This window comes from Leptinotarsa decemlineata, unplaced genomic scaffold (assembly GCF_025532065.1).
Source record: "Leptinotarsa decemlineata unplaced genomic scaffold, Ldec_3_MD MMD2_tig00026361_RagTag_RagTag, whole genome shotgun sequence".
Taxonomy (NCBI): Eukaryota; Metazoa; Arthropoda; class Insecta; order Coleoptera; family Chrysomelidae; genus Leptinotarsa; species Leptinotarsa decemlineata.
This window is the reverse complement of record NW_027412704.1, coordinates 3,817,397-3,838,506: the sequence shown is the minus strand read 5'-3', so window position 1 is coordinate 3,838,506 and position 21,110 is coordinate 3,817,397. Positions and strand designations below refer to the sequence as shown.

At 36.4% G+C, this 21,110-nt stretch overlaps 1 protein-coding gene across 2 annotated transcripts in view; it reads left to right on the top strand.

Annotated features, from left to right (window-relative positions):
- kairos overlaps positions 1-21,110 on the top strand; it is a 56,817-nt gene that overhangs the window by 16,786 nt on the left and 18,921 nt on the right. The window contains exon 1 of one of the 2 annotated variants that reach the window (XM_074184990.1): positions 12,899-12,957. The exons of the other annotated variant lie outside the window; for it this stretch is intronic. The gene's annotated coding sequence lies outside the window, so the exon portion shown is untranslated. Of the gene's footprint in view, positions 1-12,898; positions 12,958-21,110 lie in introns of those variants that run through there. 2 annotated transcript variants of the gene reach the window in all.

The window sequence follows — 21,110 nt, the reverse complement described above, 5'->3', positions numbered from 1 at the left end:
AACAGACTGTCACTTTCTATAAATAGGTTGAATTCTGCAAATTTGTTCAGTAAGAAAGTTGAAAACTTATTACTGGACAAATGTTACTACAGTCATAAGTAATATTCAGAGGATTCTTTCACAGAAGAATCATAAGATATATAATCGTTCTAATTTTTCACTTGCTGTTTTGCTTTAGTTTCAGTGTTCTGACTGGCGATTTTATCGTTTTTTTATATATGTGTGTACATGTTTGTAAATATATGTATATATTTGATTACGGCAAGCAAAATTGCCACATTTTTTATTTTTTTATTTTTTAATCAGCATTTTATATATCTATATGTACCTATACCTTTGTATATGCAGATATTAATTTTTATTTAAGCTTTGATTCCATAATTTTTTTCATAAGTGACGTACTGTTCTTTGTAATTAATCGTTGACCTACCATATATAAGCTATGTATCACAAATGGTGAATAAATATTATTATTATTGTATAACACTAGACTTATGAGTGAAAATAAGCGCAAGACAAATATGATTTCCAATATACTGAGAAATATTAGTCTGAAAAATACAAGGTTGTTTTTTATAATAAATCTTTCACATCATACCTGGAATAGTTTGAATTTAATATTTTTGATCCATAGCGACAGTTTATTATATAATTTAATTAACATGGCATTTGACACTTTTGACGTAATTGTTATATGTTATTGGGAAACGAATACGAAATACTGATAGAGAAAACAACATTTGTCTGATTTCTACTGAGTTTATTATTTGTTACGATCGGTTTCGGTTTGTGAGACAAATAATAAACTCAGTAGAAATAAGACAGAACTTATTTTCTCTATCCTATATTCAATATAAAATTTCACAAAATGAATAACAACAACAACTCATTTTTGGTATTCAATTTCCTCGCATATCCAAACCTATTTGAAGCTTTTGTGTTTTTTATCGTTTTATTTTCTCTGCGAATACCTCTGGCTCCCTGTTTGTCGTGGAATGTTCCAATTTGGGGGCTGGGAAAATTATCCCAATTCTGGCGTTTATTGCCGTCTACTCTACTTTTATGGCACTGTGATGTTATTGATCACAGCCACAAAAATAAAATCACCGAAACACAAATCAAACCAAGGATAGGTTTTCTTTCAGAGAGATAACAAAATAGAAAAATGAAAATAAAAACGTATTAATGAAAAATTTCCAAAGTCTCTACACTATTTTGCATTGCAACGGTTGAAAACAGCAATAGAACTGATGGAAGAGAAGGGATCGGATAATTTTCAGTGACCTTCGATTCAAGTATATACAGGGCGTCCATACCCTAAACGTCATACCCGAAACTTCACCCCCCTATTTTCTTAAATAGCATGGGGGGGTCGAGTAATATATCATTTGAAAGGTCTTTCGTCCCTCTATTATTTCTGTATTTTTTTTTCGAAATTGGTTCGTTTGTCATTGAGAAATTAAATGTTGAACGTTTTTTTAAGAAAAATCAGAAAATTTGCTGTCGCTCATTTTAGTGACGAAATCAACAAAAGTAAGTGTTTATTGTATAAATTTGAAAATGTCCGTATAGGATGAAACTGCAGTAGCGTTAGTTACAAATAAAAGTGATAAAAAACAAAGGAAGTTTCATTTCTCTTTTCTTCAAAAGAAATATCAATGGCAACACAATCAAATAACCTCCATCGAGTTACATACAACAATACAGTCTATTTTTCAAGCATTATGATCATTCCAAAACGTTTTAAACCAGGGGTCGTGTGGGAAAACTTTAATGAGGCCCAGAAAAAACAACTGATAATAATTAGGTGCCACCTATGTATTATTTTGGTTTCAAATAAAATTCTGAATTCTATAACACAATTCTAAAACAAATGACCTGAAATTAATGTGAGAAACTACACCGACGGTCTTGAACTAGTTTTTCATAGTTTGGTTCTCGCTAGGAACAGCAAATTCAGGTGTGTCTTCTAGGTGGGCCTCCGTTAATCTCGAACAATATATGTTCATCAAAAAATTCAATTATGAGAAAGATATTTCACATACGTATGTTGAGCCAAATATAGTGACCAAACTTATAGCTAGTTTCTTGCAATTTCCATGTTTGTCCCAAAATTCTTCAGTGAATACCGTTTTATACATTTGCAAAGACACATCTTCTTGCGAATCAGTTATCTCTATTTGAAGTGATGGCTTTGACAGATTCAACAACTTGGCAGGTACATCTGTCCATTCTGAAGTTTTTTTCACGGCATTTTATTTTTTTAAAACATCGAAATATTATTCAAAGCACATTTATATAATCATCAGACGTCCATTCTTTTTGAAATATTAACAGAACTTCCATTTGAAACACCAATGCCCGAGGTAATTGCTCTAATAGTCGTTTATCGAACAACTCAAAAATCGTTTTTTCCCTTTATGATTTTCACTACAGATTAAAAAGAATTCAATGAGATTTCCCATCATTTCAGGGAAAATTAAAGTTCTTCTGGGATGCCTTAATTCCGTTTGAAATTTCACCGTTAAATGGAAGTACAATAATGGTGGAAATTATTATCGAGATCACTTTTGATCTCCCACATTGTTAATAATGAAATGTTAATAACGTGACTAATAATGAACAATGTTTATGCATCAAAATCGAATTTACAAGCTGCTGTACCAATCGATGCCAAACAACTCTAATAATTCACGTCGAAAGCGTACAAAATAGAGAACTTTTTTTCAACTGAATACTGGTAGTTTTTGGTGCAGTATCTCATGATTTGACGAAGACTTTCATCTGTGTCAATCACAAAATACTTCTGGAGAAGTTTGTTATTTACGGATTTATGCGTAGTAACGATAGGTTGCCTTTTATGTTTCTGGCAACTGACAGCTCTATCGTAAAGTTGGACATTGTTGAGGTTATACGTACTCAGAACGTTTCGACATACGCGCGCTATTTGTGTTGTTAACTTGAAAGATTCATCTCGGCCCAAAAATGGAATTGAATCGTGAACATTTTCGTGCGATTATTTTCTACAACTTTCGACGTGGATGAACTCAGCAACAGTGCATGGATGAACTTAATTCAATTTTTAGCGATAAAGCTCCATCAAGGACCAGTGTTTATCAATGGTATGCTGAATTCAATCGTGGTCGTAGTTGACTCCAATACGAATTTTTTGAAGGTCGTCCAAAATCAGTTGTTGTTCCGGAAACCATTGATGTTGTACGCGAACTGATATTGCAAGATCGTCGTGTGACCTATCGGGAGATTGAGACAACCTTAGGCATTAGTAGGACCAGCATACATTCAATATTGCATAACTGTCAAAAAACTTCGTTCGCGTTGGACCCCACACAATTTGTCGATCGCTCAAAAAAAGACTCGTGTCGATTGGTCGAAGGAAATGCTCAAAAAATACGATCGCAGTGCTTCGAAACACGTCTATGACATCGTGACTGGTGATGAATCGTGTATTCATGCGTCATGTGTAATCCAATAAAAGTCGTTTGCGCCCAAAGCACTTCCAAGCAAATGGTCGCCTGTTTTTTGGAAAAACTGGACATGTCGCAACCGTACCACTAGAACAACGCAGAACAGTCAATTCTGAGTGGTACACAACCGCCGAAGACGGATCACTTTTCACCATTTTTGAGCACCGAAAACATCATTTTGATGAGTCATCCGCCATATAGTCCTGACTTGGCATCCAATGACTTCTTTTTATTCCCGCACGTAAAAAACAAACTGAGAGGTCAACGTTTTTCGACACCTGAAGAAGCTGTTGCTGTATTCAGAATGCATGTTTTAGAGATAACTCAATCAGAGTGGCATAATTTTTTTTTCTTAATGGTTTTCATGAAATTTATTTAATAATAAGTGTTTAATAATAATAATAACTATTCTCAGTACAAGACATACTAACCTATCCTAACAAGTGGCAGAATTCAACATCTATACACACACAAAGCATTTGTTTATAACAATTTTTCGAAGAATATCAGGTAAAAATTTCAAAAAATCATTTTCATGTAGCTTCTAGCCATAAAAAACCGATCTCAAGTTTTTCATTGAAGTCTCAAGTTTACTAACATAGGTCAGTTCAATTTTTTTTTTAATGACTCACTGAATTAGACTCACGCTACGCTATTATAGCCTGTTTTGTGATGTCTAAATCAGAATGTCATTCGTACAATTGTATGTCTTATGTAATTGTATTCAGATGGCATATGCAGTTCACTTACATTATTTTTGATTATACATATATATATATATATATATATATATATATATATATATATATATATATATATATATATATATATATATATGGTTTTCACGGATGGTAGAATATGATGTGTTGAACCAACAAACAGGGCAACAGAATTGGAGGAGACAACAAAGGCTCTGCGACAAAATGGCTACGGACCAAAGATCATTCAAAAGGCCATCGACAGACAAACAAGAACCAACAAAACATCCACTAGATCGACAGAAGACTCTCCACACGACAGACAATCTGTGACACTACCTTATATCAAAGGTGTGACCGACAAAATCGGAAGAATCCTAAAACGTAAAAACATTCGGACAACCTACAAACCACACAAAACGATATCCAGTTGGCTGCCCTGACCGAAAGGGAGAATTTCCCTAGAAAACCAAGGAGTATATAGCATCACATGCGAGGACTGTGGACAACAATATATCGGTCAGACCAACAGACGTATATCTGCCAGAACCCAGGAGCACAAAAACTCGATAAGAACTAAACAAACCTCCTCTGCCCTCTTTCAACACCATCTACAAACAGGTCACAAGAATAATTTTGAGTCCACAAAACAGATAGCACAGGTGCAAAACCCAAGAATACGACAAATCAGGGAAGCTATCGAAATCGAAAAGCAAGGCCTCATCAACAAAAGGGATGACTCACTAAACATCCCAAGGATTTGGAAAACAATAATTAAAAACAACCACCAAAGACAACCACAAATTGATAATGAACCATCGCAGGTAGGAGAAGCGGCCAGAAGCCATTAACAACCCTCAGGTAGAAAAACAGGTAACAAATCCATACAACTTACGCAAGCGAAACCATATAAAAACACCACAAGAAGAACCTGACATCAGTTACACCTCTCGAAGCGAAGCAGTAACTCGTCTTGATAATGCCATCTGAGATGATGGCGAAACGTCGACTATCGAATAGTACACAACGGATGAACACCCGGAAAAACAACACATCATATATATATATATATATATGTATATATATATATATATATATATATATATATATATATATATATATATATATATATATATATATATATATATATATATATATATATATATATATATATACATATCATTTTAAATTTCCAAAATTAGCATTCGAAAGAGACTGGATAATTTGAACATTTCGACAATTGGTTCAAATGCATGCAAAAGTGTATAGATCTTCATGGAGAATATTTTGAAAAACAATAAAGTGATTTTCGAAATATTGAAGGCAACCCTATGTATTGACAAAACGGTTGAGACTTTTGCAGCCGAGCTTTTCAGTGTAACTATTTTTCGGGTTTGACAGCTGTCGATTTATGGAATTTCTTCCTGACGTTTCGCTGGGGCGAGTGGCTAACTCCTTTAGAGGTTTGTACATTCTGAGTTATCTCTGATGATTGGATATTACCCCAGCGTACAGCTGTTGAAGCTTATGCAGATGATCTTGTCATCTTGGCAATGTCTACGTCGGAAAGGGTAGTTTGTAATATCCTTCAAAGCATTTATCTGGAGAGAGAGGCTGGATGGACTGCATACACTGCATTTATAGTGCACATTGCCAATTGCACAAATCAATCTAATGCAGAGTAAAATAGACTGCTGGTTGACAGCAGCATTCTGGTGCAGTTGTTTTCAGTCGCAGACCCAGGACAGAGATATTAACCTGCCTAGGAATCTATGCGACTATATTTCAACCTGAAATTTATGCTACTGAAGTGTGTCCGCAGAGATTGGAAGAATCCAACCTCATACACAAGTCAATAGAAATATTCTCAGACAGTCAAGCGGCGTTGACAGCTCTTAGCTCCTACCGAGCAACGTCTGAGTTCGGAGCAAATTGCCAGAAACGACTCTCCTCGATAGGAAGACTTAACAGATTGGAAGGCAATGATGCTCCCTTGCAAAGGAGGACAAGAACCTGTCATTGGCATTGCTTTAGGCTTTGCCGAACAAAGATTGAACACCTGGATGGCAAGAAGATTCATGGATTTCTGGCAGAATCTTCCAGGATTGGCTAACTCCAAGGCGTTTATTCACCCTTCACCAAATAGTTGTTGGATTACAGTAGGGATGAACTTCGATGTTTAACAGGCCTTCTCATTTGAATCATCATATGCAGAGACTCGGACTGTAGAAAGACAGTGTATGTCGCCTTTGTTTGGAAAATGATGGAACAGCAGAGCATTTACTTTGTGCCTGCCTCGCTGGGGACCAAAGTCAGATGGTGAGAGTACGACAGAGCCGTACTACCACCATCTGACCTGAAAGACCACTCATCATATAAACTAATCGGCTTGGTTAGGAAGCTCGGTTAATTTGTTCGAGTGTGTTAGCCACAATAAACCCTTGCGGCCTAACCTAGCATAACGCAAGCCAGGTAGTTTGGTGTGCTTATACCTGTACCCGGATTGGCGTGTTTATGTCGATTCAGGTAGTTTGTGGTACTGGATTAGGTAATTTGTCAGTAACATTTGTCGACCCTTTCCTCCCTGCCATCATGCTGTTTGCTATTCTTGAACTCGATGGAATGGGATTCCATATTCGGTTGAGGTTAACAGCTTCTTCTTTTCTGTTGAAGTTTGTAGATCTCTGTGGTCTATGGTATCCCTGGTTGGGGCAATTAGTTTCGCGAATTTAAAACACTCATTGTCCCACAGGATATGTCTACTGTGACTCATTAGCAACTATATATGATATTTTAATGATAAAGGAGTTTGTCCAATATATCTAGTTCATTATACCGTAATATTTCCCTGCATACTGTGACTTAATGAGGCGCTGTATGTCATCTGTACTGTTTTATACTGCGCAAAATTTAGATTTGAAATTTCGAACCTAGTTATTTATTTTCAACTCAGTTATTCACTTCTGAAGGTAATTTCTTTTCTTCCTAAATATAAAGCCTTCCGAGCAAACTTGTTCGCAGCCAGTCTTATGATTACACATTAAATTTCGTATTTTCCAGGCTTACTTTATGCCAAAGTATTTCATCTCGTAAGCTTGTTAATGTCACGAAGTTTTGATCAAAATGTACAAAGACGAATGAAATACGAACTAATTGAATGAAATCTTTTCGAGCTTTCTACTCGGCTAGAGTAAGAACACTGGGATTTTATTTATGAACCGCTCCCAGCTTTATGATTTTCAAATAAGGGAAGAAGTTTTAATAGAAATTCTTATCAGTATTTGGTTTGCCAATATCGAGATATTGTTGCTCTTCCATTCTCACATGGGAATCTACGGAGGTAATAAAAACTTTAGGAAAATGTAGCGGGCTTGATAAAAATCCATGAGAAACACAGAAACACTTCCACATATTATCTAATGTGGACATCGTCATATGCAGGGTGTAAGATAAAGTAAGTTGGAATATTCAAGTGACGTATTACGAGACAGTTTTTGAAAAGAAGTCTATATGAACTTGTGTCCAGAAATGCTTCGTTTCGGAGATAAAAGGGGTTGAAATTGTTTTTTTATGTTTTTTTAAAATAAATTTTGGAAAACAATTCTCACGAAAGTTGGTTGTTGAGGAGGTGTTCCTTTTTTACTTGGAAAACGTGTGGCAACTAGGTTTTTTCATGGAAAGTGTAAAAAGTTGACTGTCAAAAAAGTTAGAGCAATTTGAAATAACAAATGACATCGTACGCAACGCCCTCTAGACGTTACATAAAAATTAATACGAAATTATGATTTCCCTCGTCAAAAAACACCTGGTAAGAAATTTCGTGCAAACAACTTATTCTTTGTAAAAGTTATTTTAAAAAAACGAAAAAAAACTTCAAATTCAACACCCTGTATCTCCGAAATGAAGCATTCACGGATACAAGTTCACAATTTTTTTTCAAATACTTCATTTGCATATTTTAACGAATTTATGTTACACCCTGTATAATCGTCAACATATCAGCATTAAAAAAAAAAGTTAGAGCAATTTGAAATAACAAATGACATCGTACGCATCGCCCTCTAGACGTTACATAAAAATTAATACGAAATTATGATTTCCCTCGTCAAAAAACACCGGGTAAGAAATTTCGTGCAAACAACTTATTCTTTGTAAAAGTTATTTTTAAAAAACGAACAAAAAACTTCAAATTCAACACCCTGTTTCTCCGAAATTAAACATTCCCGGATACAAGTTCACAATTTTTTTTTTCAAATACGTCATTTGCATATTTTAACGAATTTATGTTACACCCTGTATAATCGTCAACATACCAGCATTAAGTGATAGCATTTAATAATATGCATCACGTACTATATCAACAACTTCCAAAGTAAATAATTGAGTTCCATTAAACAAGCTTCTTTTAGCATAAACATAACAAGGTGAAAATAATAGTCTCAGTTCTCTCCAAAAAATCACAAACAAGCTATAGATCAAGTTCATATCCTACTCAAAAAACAAGGATCAGCGTCTAAGGACCTACTTTGAGGAACCCACTATTGAAATCGCTGTTTTTTGAATAAGAAAAGTATAAACGTAGGTTACAGAACGAATGATAATTTCAGCAAATGTATTGGAAACATCAAAAGCAAACCTTCAGTTTCAGCTAAGTCAGGAGTAGATAGGTTATGTAACACCTGAGCTGACAGGTACCAGGCGTGAGAAAGAAAACGCTTTTTTCTGTTCAAAATTGGCTCTGTTCATATCCTCATATCCCACATCACTTAGGCCACATGTGACCCATTGTTCATCCTCCCGAGGAGTTGTCCTTCTAGGTCACCGTCCATCATGTCCTTTCCAGGAAGGTGGACAGGTCACTGGGAGACATCTCCTTTATATCGGCAGGTCAAGACTCGCCGAACACACACTCTCGTATTGTCGATAACTTCGGACACTCGCATAGGACATGCCTGACAGTTCAATCTTCATGTTCACACATCCTGCATAGAGGTGTGTCCACAAGCCCCATATAATGGAGTTGTTTCCTTAGTCGACAGTGGCCAGTTAGAAATCCTACTGTTGAGCGTATATTTTTCCTGGTCCTCGCCAGATATTTCTTCGGCGCCAGCTTCCCGGGGTCGTCCAAGGTGATCCTGGCAAGATTGCATCCCATCTCTTTAGGGATTGAGCATGAGTGTGACGTTTCGCTAGTTCCGCATTTGTCGAAGTCATCAGGCTATTGGCTCCTGAAGTTCTTAGTCCAGCTGCTTCCTTGGCTAAAGAGTCGGCAATGCGATTACCTTTACTCCTGCCGTGTCCTTCAACCCACCTCAGGATAATGTTATTATCTACCGAGGCTTTGGCTAAATCTTGGTGGCACTCTAGTACTAGCCCTGAGGTTATACGTTGTCTGTTCAAGGCTAATAGGGCGTGTCTGCTATCAGTGCAGATTGTTATGTAGTAGCTGAGGAATTTTGTTGTGTATTACTAAATTAATAGGTATAAGTGAAACCTTTGAAGAGTTGACATTATGTGAAGTTCAAATTGCGTCTTACTGCTGTCTGCTTGTTAAGTCAAAAACAAAAACAATATTATTGCGTATCACGATTCCCGTCTACGTATTTCAATGACGCCTTTCACAGTCGATTACACCTGTTCTAACTACACCGTCGTAGACGCTCAATTTTGCTCAATCTTCCAACCTCCTCTCTCACATTATTTAAAGTTTAATTGGAATCCGCGTTCATCATTAATTGGTATGAACTTAATGAAGGAAAACAGTTTAGAAATTGTTAGGACGTGCTGAATGAATCCTTGTTCGAATGTCTTTTGGTCGATTTGCTGCGAATACGTGATAATTACATGATAACATACAGAGTTGAACGCAACACGGTTCTAGTTATGTGTTTGTTGAAATGGAACTCCTTTCACATCCTGAAAATTTGATATTATTAGGGATGGGACACGTGACTATTCTGATACTAGTTTTTACTGTTTTTACTGTTCTACATCCTTTCTGTTTGAGCTTACTATGCGCTAGATTGACATAAAGAGAGTTACAGAAAGCCTGCAAGAGCTCTAGTTTTGAGGCTCCTAACAAAATAATACTATGTGGGCTATAAAGTCTGGGGCCTAACATATACAGGGTGGGTCATCGAAAACTTGACATGGAGGTTTTGGGTACTAATCTTGCAAATTTTTATTGGGAGGGGGACAGTTTTTCCCCATTTACAGCGTCGTCACTTCAACCCCGGAGCAGAGGGGTTTACAACCCTTGGAATTTTAAAAGGAAACTGGGGCAATTCGCAGCTCGTTTGAAAGATCTTGGAATTCTCTAAACAACGGTTTACATTTTTTTTTAATTTGGACGAACCATATTAAATTTAGAGTTGAAGTTACTTACTTTATTATCATGTTAGCATATGCTTAAAATGGGCACCTCCAGCTTCAATGCAATAATAGAGATTTTGCTGGAAACGTTCTCGAACATTGTGGAGCATTTCTGGAGTGATTTAGCGACATTTATCTGTGAGTTGTTGCCGTAAATCTTCGAGTGATGCAGGAGGAGTACAGTAAATTCTGCTTTTCAAATGACCCCACAGAAAGAAATATAACAGCGAAAGGTCTGGTGATCGTTGGGGCCATTCGATAGTGTCCCGCCTCCCAATACAGTGATCCGGAAAATTCTGATCTATATACTGCCGGAAAGGCAGAGTATAGTGCGGAGGAGCCCCATCTTGTTGAAATATTAACAGATCCTCCCGATAATTGTGGTCATTTTCAATAATATTAGTGAGAAGGGGATTGATAGTATCTTCCAGAAGCTCCAGATGCATGTGTTCGGTTAAATTGCCTTCCAAAAACAATGGGGAAACAAAACGGTAACAAAAAATTCCAGCCCATGCATTTAATTTTTGTGGACGTTGAGTATGTCCTTCATGAAAAATGTGAGGATTCAAATCAGCTCAATGGCGACATTATGGCAATTAACTGTGCTTTTCAAAAAAAAGAACATTAATCACTGAAGCAAATGTTGAAACAAAATGTGGATTTTCCACCGCTCGTTAACTAACCAACTCGCAAAATTGCAAGTGCCGATCGAAATCATCTTCATTTAGTTCTTGCGTTAATTTAATTTTGTAAGGATGCATTTTGTGGGTTTTTAAAATACGCCGAATGCTAGTTCTTGACACCCCGGAAACAAATGCTAACTTTCTTGTGCTCAAAGTATGGTCAAGCTCAACTTGGCCCAGAATTGCCACTTATGTTGCCTCATTTGTTATTGGTGGTTCGATTTGCTATTTTGATTTGCTACAGATCCAGTTGTATGAACCATTGTTTCTCCAGCAATACTTTACGGCACTCACTACTAGTAATAATGTAGATATCACTTTTAACATAAAAATGAGAAATAGAAACAACATTTTCAACCATTTTTCAATTGTAATAATCCTATTATCAGAGAAGAACTAAAAAATTAACAAAAAAGTAGCGTAAGAAACAAATGAAAGAGTTCCAAATACATTCCAACTGAGCAGTGGCGTACAACAATATTGAAAAAGTTAATTATCGGAAAGAACTCTTTTAAACACGTCCAAGTTTTAAAAAAGTACACCATTGTTTAGATAATTCCAAGATCTTTCAAACGATGTGCGACGGGCCCCCTATTCCCTATTAAAATTCCAAGGGTTGTTCACTCCTCTGCTCCGGGGTTGAAGTGACGACGCTGTAAATGGGAAAAAATGTCCCCCACCCAATAAAAATCGACCTGTCTGAGCGTTTTTTTGGATTTGCCAGATTAGTACCCAAAACCTCCATGTCAAGTTTTCGATGGCTCACCCTGTATATGGCGCTAGTCTTATTGCATTCCCCACTTTTTCAGTTAGTACTAACCTTTAGAAGAAAGCTGTTGGAATATCATGATATTCTACTCAGAAATTTGTGAGTTATTGTGCTACGAGTGACACTACTTATGTTATTTTCAAAACAATGGATCAAAAACAATTTTGCGTTTTGATTTTACACTGTTTCTTGATGGGAAAAATAATGTTCAAGCAAAGCAATGGCTTGAAAAGTGTTATAAGGACTCCGCTCCATCAGAAACAACAAATAAACGTTGGTTTACGGACTTGAAACGTGGAAGTACCAACAACACCCTCACAATACGACTGGCAATCTGGCTCTGAGGATGGACTACACCTTACCAAAAGCACTCCGACCAATTAGTCTCACATCGTTCTTTTTGAAAACTATGGAGAGACTATGTGAGCGGTACATAGTTCTTCTCTGGAACATAGTTCTGAAATGTAGAACGCAGTGGACGTCCAAATGAGGCGGTCACATCCACGGTATTCACCAGATTTGGCTCCCAGCGACTACTGACTGTTCAAAAACCTAAAGAAAATGCTCACCGGTGAGAAATTTCGCTGAATGGGGAGCTTATTACTGAAACTGAGGCCTTCTTTTAGGAAAAAGACAAATCGTTCTACAAAGGGAGTATTGAGATGTTAGAGCTGTGCTGGAATGATTGTGTGGCTCTTGATGGATTTAACGTTGATGAATGAAGCCAGTTTTGAACAAAACAGACGGGTTTTTTTTCCTTACGCCCCCCGAGACTTCTCAGAAAATGTGTTAATATGCTTCCAATGTTTCTTTGAAAAGCTTGAAGGACAACATTAAGGCCGGAACTAATTATATTCTCTCTTTTCAGAATATATCTGTTGAACGTGATCAAAATGGACATGTGAGTTCATCGGTGTCCTAACCGCAAACAATTCCTCGAACAAGGGCTGGTAAGAAACACAATACTTCCTAACTTCGAGTAAAGATAAGAACGTTGAAGTTACGTCGTTATTCCAAAGTTGAAATTTGCGTTTCCGACAATGATCGGAACAGAATAACTTTCTCAACTCCATTTGTTCAAAGGATATTTAAACAGATGATAGGGTAGCAAAGAATAAGAACTCAATGTCGTCCCCATAATTTATTATCATCCTCAGATGTTAGAACGGTAAAACCATCAATCATAGTCTAAGATCCGAACCTAAATCGACTTTCACCGAGCTGATAATAGAATGAAATATATTTTATAATGAATTCAGTATATTAGAAAATCTGTTAAAAATGGCTTCGCTAAAAAAATCCTGGACATACTATTTTTAATTATTTTTTGAAAAATGATTTTCAGTTAAATTTTGCAACATCAAGATAATAAGAAAATTTTTGTCCTTACTTGAAGTATAAAACGTATAGAATGTGCAGCCGTTGGTTTGTCTATTATTTACCTGAGCGAACTACCGGTTTGTCAGGTATAAACAGGTATATCGATGCCAGTTACTTTCACTAGATTAGATAATAAAAAAAAATATATATCATTATAAGCGCTGTTTCATTGCGAACACGTTGATATAGGGTTGTTTCCAGAAAATTACGTCCTATTAGGGGTTTGCGAATTTTAAAGATTTGAATTTCAATGCGCGTGGAAATGTGTGACAGAGAGATCCGAGGTAAGTATACTGTGTAATAATGAAGGACCCAACATCGTAGTCGCCTCGAATGGGACCTTGAATATTAAAAAGTGCGCATGCTCGGTATGTAAACTATAGAGGGTAGAGGTACCTCTACCACCCTCCAAATAGTAAAAAGTGCGTTATTACATCTATAAAAGATTTAACTATTGGAGGCTTGGAGCCTTTATAGCCATTCAATAAAATCAAAATCGTCAAACGGTACATAAAATCGACTTATAAAAGATATCCGAACTCGGCTCACTGCGCTTGCTCAGGGCTCAGAATTCTTGGACCTAGTGATCACTAACTCCACGGTGTAGGAAGTGGTCATTGGTTGATAATGCTGAATGGTCTTTGGAGTCTGGCCAGCTTTAGCTTCGGGAAAAAAGTATTTACCATATGATGGAATTTGAACAGTAATCAATCTCACAAGCATTTCTCGCAGATGATTTTGACTTTAGCCCAACGGAAGAGACAAATTCATGATGACAGTGATTGAAAATAGTCAACCGATTATTTGATTCAATGGAAGTTATAGTACAGTCAATCTGTCAAATAATGGCTGAACAATTACCCGATGGATGAAACTTGGTGAGTCGGTAGAGAATGATGAAAGAAAGATTACCTAGCGATGGCCACCTGCTACCTGTGACCTTTTTGGAAAAAAAACTCAAAACTATTTTGAAATGCACTTTTCTCGAAAACTATACATTTTATAGAAAAATGCATTCAACAAAAAATGTAGAGGGCATCGTTATCTACAATTAATGTCATTGGTGCTATGTTGTACAACAAAAAATGTGCGCAGTATGTTTTATAAACAACTTTTATTTCAAATTTTTTTTATACAACTTACAGTTTCAAAGATATAGTGTAATATATCGCTGCGTGAACAGCGCAGTGGTGCTAACAGTAAGTTTGTCGGTCCCATTGTCACTTCCTCGGGCAACCTTGGCTTTTGTTTGTTTCAAGAAATGCACATTTTTCAGTTGCTAGGTGAGTTTCGGAGAGTAGAGACAGCAAAACTTTGCTCTGTGAAAATGACTGAAAACGGTTTGCTTCATTTGTGACAAGTATGTTGTGGATGATGTGCGGCAGTCGTCAATACGAGAAGTAATAATTAGAGGTTATTCTAAAATTCAAGAATTACTGGAATTAGACCCAACAATAACGCGCTGCAAAAAACTAATTAGCATAGGTGTCAGCGTAACCCATTTCCTGCTGCTGATAGGTTTTTGCAACCCTTGAAAAATTGTTTTTTATTGTAATCGAGTGAAACCTCAGTGTTACTCAATTGTTATAAAATGAAAACATGTACATTATAAAAGAAGTATTGGTGTATTCAGCAATAAAACCCAAACAAGTCTGACTACATTCTCAATATAAATGTTCTAAACTGATACAGCAACGGACAACAAAGCACAAGCCTATCCTCTCAATGAAATCACTGTCTTCAAATTCCTCCCACCCATTCCAACCCAACAGAACAAACGGATCAAACTAACTTGTAACAATGAAATGCCATGCGAAAAAACGTATCGGGAGATAGATTTTAATCAAGAGATACAAAAGGATTCCACAGTCACGCCAAATTCCACCGATATAATATCAAGAAGGAACAATGGGGAAGTTGAATGGGCTCTTTGGATTTCGTCGAAACGACAGATCATAATCCTCTATTTTGTGAAGCTCGTTCTTCGAAGAGGGGCTGGTGGTGTTCTTTCATCAAATTATATCGTATAAACCCCGGATTTTACAGATTTTATCGTATAACTTTATGCTGGTTTTGAACGGAGTGGAAAATGTTATTTCACTGCTGCGTAAAAGAGTGAGTTCATACTATATCTTATTATTTAATCTCATAACTTGGGTCTCGTGTCTTCTGCTTCTTTTTATTCGACTTACTTGTCTAACGTCGTATATTCGCCTGATTAGTATTTTAGTATTCTATATTTACATCTTAGTCATCCAAGATGTCACTGTGAAGCATTTCAATGTACTTCTATTGCCCATTAATTATTTGACTTCATTTGGCCATTCAGTGAATTTTCAGTATTCCCAAACAGTGTGACCCATTTTTAATGGAAACACCCCCTTAAAATTTGAAGTTGTAAACCGATTTCAAACATTTTTTTTAAATGTCAAGTACTGAAAGGTCTACCTTGGGACAAAATTTGAAATGTTTATTAAAGTTTCAGGGCATACTACGATATTTTTTCTTAGTCGAAAATCGGGATTTTTTATTAGCGATTTTTTTATTGAAAAAATCACTACGCCACTGGATTCAGAGTGCCTCTAAATAGGTGTGACCAAAATTTCATGGAAAAATATTCATTATTAACAAAGTTATGACAACTCAAAAATTTGAAAACTCACACAGCTAACAGTCACAATATATCTTTTTTTATGATTTCAACAATAAAGTGCCGCCAGATGAAAAAAAAACAAATAGCGTAAATATTTTTAATGAAAATAATGGAATTACATACTGGTGCAGTATAAAAAATTATGTTAAAAAGTAATCCTGTACAAAGACGAAACAGGAATGACAGGAATGATCAAATCATTTTAGATTGTTTCGGAAATAATCCTAATGTCAATAAGGAATGCCACTTTAGATTTGAATATTCCACGAGAAACTATTCGGAGATGTCTCGAGGGGAAGAATATTAAACCTTTCAAGCCAACATTTTTACACACACTTCAAGAAGGCGACGAAGCAAGACGCCTGGAATATTGTTTATGGGCCCAAGGGAAATATTTAAACAATAGAAATTTACTAAAAAATATTTTATATACCGACGAAGCCACTTTTACTACAAATGGAGTAGTGTCATCACAGAATTGTCGCTATTGGGCAGCGGATAATCCTAACTGGGTAATAAACTGTAAAAGCCAGTATTCCCAAAAAATCAACATCTGGTGTGGGATATTGAACGAACGAATTATTGGTCCTTTCTTTTTTGAGCAGAGGTTTCTAGAATTTATAAACACAGAGTTTTGGCGTGCTATTCACGAGCTGCCAATCAATGAACGATCAAATTTAATTGTCCAGTTAGATGAGTGTTCAGTTCATTATGCCAGAGCTGTGAGGCAATGGCTTAACGATCATTTTCCAAACCGATGGATAGGCCGTGGTAGTACGTTTATAGAGTGGCCACCCAGATCTCCAGACCTCACAGTTTTGGACTTTTTTCTCTGAGGACTTCTCACACAAAAGGTTTACAAAAACCGTTCAAGAGATAGAAATGAACTTTGTGCAAGAATTCGACAGGTATGTGCAGATATTAGCCCTCAAGAACTAAAGAACGTAATCAGAAACATTCGTAAGCGCTACGACACATGTATCGATATACGTGGTGGATTAGTAGAGGCTACTAGAATATGAGTTAGGATTAATTGTTGCACTGAATCGAAACATTTCAATAATTAGTTATTAGTTACGTTTATTAAATTTTTTTGCCTCATTGTTAGTTGAATTGTGTGAATGTAATTCCGTTATTTTCATTAAAAATATTTACGCTATTTGTTTTTTTATCTGGCGGCACTTTATTGTTGAAATCATAAAAAAATGATATATTGTGACTGTTAGCTGTGTGAGTTTTCGAATTTTCGAGTTGTCATAACTTTGTTAATAATGAATATTTTTTCATGAAATTTTGGTCACACCTATTTAGAGGCACTCTGAATCCAGTGGCGTAGTGATTTTTTCAATAAAAAAATCGCTAATAAAAAATCCCGAGTTTCGATTAAGAAAAAATATCGTAGTATGCCCTGAAACTTTCATAAACATTTCAAATTTTGTCCCAAGGTAGACCTTTTAGTACTTGACATTAAAAAAAATTATTGAAATCGATTTACAACTTCAAATTTTAGGGGGGTGTTTCCATTAAAAATAGGTCACACTGAATATTTTACGAGAATTTCGAAAGATTGAGTTTCAAGCCTTTCTCTTCCAAATGTAATGGCGGGAGTCATATTAAACTCTCATAAGGATAGAATATGGTAACTGTCAATCACAACCATACGGTAACGACTATGGAGTCCCTCAGGAATCTATCTTGGGACCTCTGCTTTTCATCAATGATATGCCAGAACATGTAAATACAAACCAAATAATTCTATATGCATACGACACAACACTGCGGATGCTGATAGCCCGGAGGAGCTCCAAGTTGAACCCAATGAATTCAAATCTGTCGAATATATAGATTGGTATCGCAAAGAATCACAACACAACAAAGTTTTTGTTTCGGGGTTGAAATTAGATGATTTTAATGTATTTCCACGTGTTAAAACCGAAAGTGACCATAAAAATTATATCTTAGCTCTTGTTTTCAAGATATAGTATCATTATATTATATATATATGTATATTGAGTTTTCAACAAATGAAATATTTGATCAACAACAGTTGGTACACATGTTTGTTTACATAACACCCCTCTCATCAGCTGTTCTTAAGTAGTAAACATAACCTATGTGAGTTTGTCAATTGTACGCACGTGGTTGCTATTGAAATTATCGTGTGAAGTTGATTTTTAAATTAATTTAAGTGCTGATCTGAAATGTCTCGAAAGTGTGTGAATTCTGTCAATAGCTTTTGCTATATATATGGTGAAATAACATTTAAGGCTCAGAAACGTAAAATGACACCTATCGTTAAGACAGCCAATGAATATTATTTTGGTGTGAAAGTTGGGGACCAAGATAAATCATGGGCTCCTCATATATGTTGCAATTCTTGTTCCGTCATATTGCGAGAGTGGCTGAAAAATAAAAACCGGGCAATGGCTTTTGCAGTACCTATGGTTTGGCGTGAGCCTACCAATCATACAGACGACTGTTATTTCTGCTTAACTCCTCCCATTAAGCAAGGTTTATCTATGAAGAAAAGAGGAACGGTTAAATACCCTAATCTCCCATCTGCTCTTCGGCCTGTACCATACTCAGACAATTTGCCAGTCCCTTCTCCACCCCAAAACTATGAAATTTTAGAGGAAGGTGATGAAGACTGTTTAGAAGGAGCAACCCATCCTTCTACATCCTATGACCCTGATTTTGAGGTAAGCGATAGGTCTAGTGATCCGCACAGAATTAGTCAAGCAGAGTTGAGTGACCTTATAAGAGATCTTCGCTTGTCTAAGGAAAAGGCTGAGCTGTTAGGGTCAAGACTACAACAGTGGAATCTTCTAAAACATGATGTGAAAATATCTCAGTACAGACAGCGTCAAAAAGATTTGCTTCCTTTTTTTGAGAAAAAAAAAACGTCGTAGTTTGTTCTGATGCTAATGGTTTGATGGACTGCTTGAATTTGGATCACACTCCATCTGAATGGAGACTGTTTATAGACTCTTCAAAACTAAGCTTAAAAGCTGTACTTCTGCATAATGGAAATCAGCTACCCTCTATTCCTATAGGTCATGCAGTTCACATGAAGGAAACGTATATAAATATGAAAACACTTCTCCAATCAATCAAATATGAACAACACAAGTGGCACATCTGTGGTGATCTGAAAGTCATTGCTATACTCCTAGGAATGCAATTAGGGTTCACCAAGTACTGTGTCTGTGGGACAGTCGGGATAGAAAATCTCACTATAAAAAAATGAACTGGCCTACACGAGACCTAAACCCTAATGAGAAAAATGTAGTTTACGAGCCTCTTGTAGATCCTGAGGATGTTCTCCTTCCCCCATTACATATTAAGTTGGAACTAATGAAAAACTTTGTGAAAGCCATGGACCAGGAAGGACAAGCTTTTAAGTACTTGAGAGCAAAGTTTCCCAGGTTGAGTGATGCTAAAGTCAAGGAAGGCATCTTTATTGGGCCTCAAATCCGTGAAATCGTAAATGATCCTGCTTTTGACATGATTTTAACAGGAAATGAAAAAAGAGCCTGGGAAGCCTTTAAGGGGGTTGTACATGGGTTTTTAGGTAACAAAAGAGATGATAACTTCACAGCATTGGTTAAAGAGCTTCTTCAAGCTTACCACCAACTTGGATGCAACATGTCCTTAAAAATTCATTTTCTTCACTCTCATCTTAATTTCTTTCCACAAAACTGTGGAGCTGTGAGTGACGAACATGGAGAAAGATTCCATCAAGACATTGCCTTAATGGAACAGAGATATCAGGGCCGTTGGAATGAAGCAATGCTTGCAGACTACTGCTGGTCTGTGTGTAGGGATGCTCCAGAAGTGTTTTATAAAAGACAAGCTAAACGACAGCGATCTTACAATGAATCGGATGGACTTAATTGAAATTTGGTGGTACAAACTTCTTTTATTTGTCAAAACACTAAGAATAATGTTTTTTTTTATTAATTTTGTACTTAAAATATTCTAAAAGAAACATAACAATATTGTTTTATGTACTTTCACTTTTCACGTATAGTATAACTACTCTTTAAGATTAAGTACTGTGTATCTCAAAAACCAGAGCTAATAAAAATTTTTCATTGTTATTTTCGTTTTTATCACCCCAAAATTAGTAGAAATTGACTAATTTAGTGTAGGAAACATTCAAAAAAAATTTTTTTGTTGTGTTATGGAATAGTCACTTGTGAATCCTAATAAGACCATTTTGATGCAGTTAGAACGAGGAAAATTGACGATTTCCGAGTCAGAGTAAGCAGTCATGATATGATTTCTTCAGACAGTACTAAATTCCTTGGTACCTATGTTGATAGCAACATGGGAGTCAGTTGTGAGTCAGCTCAGAAAAAAGTGAACTGTGGTTATTATGCTGTAAGGCAACTTTCATCCTCTTTCGTGTTGGGGGGTGAGCATTGGGAAATTAGGGGTTTCCAGGCAGTTGGAAGTCTCTGACCGTCATCACGTTCATAAAGGCAGAAAGGTCGCTTTTCGATTTCCATGGCCTCGTGAAATATCCGAGCTTGAAGTGTTTTCGCTATGGCGATGGTCTTAGTGTTCGCAAAGTCTTTATTGTGTTCTGTCTCTTGATGATGTTTGGACAGGGCCGAGGATGGGTCTGACTTTCCGGCAGGAAGTTGATGTTCTTACACTCTACTTGTCACACGCCTGTTGGTCTGGCCTACATATGTTCTATCGCAATCAGAGCATGGAATTTCATATATACCCTGGGATTCATTGACAATTTTATCCTTGGGAAAATGGAGGAATGTGTAAATTTGAAGGGTAGTGTAATAAATGACCGTCGGGTCTGAATTGGCGATCCCTATATAAGTACTACTAATGAATATATAATAATCATCTCAGTTTACTCGCACCAGAAGAATTCACCCCCCTGTATATGGGATCGTTCAGCCAAAGGTATTTATTTTCTTAATTTAGTTTGGTAGCGTGAGAGTTGCTGTCACCAGATCAGAAAAAGTTTGAAGTCCGTCCTGATCACACGGATTGAGAATTAGTAGGCAACTTGGTCAACAGCTGAATTTTTCCTACCTTCTAATC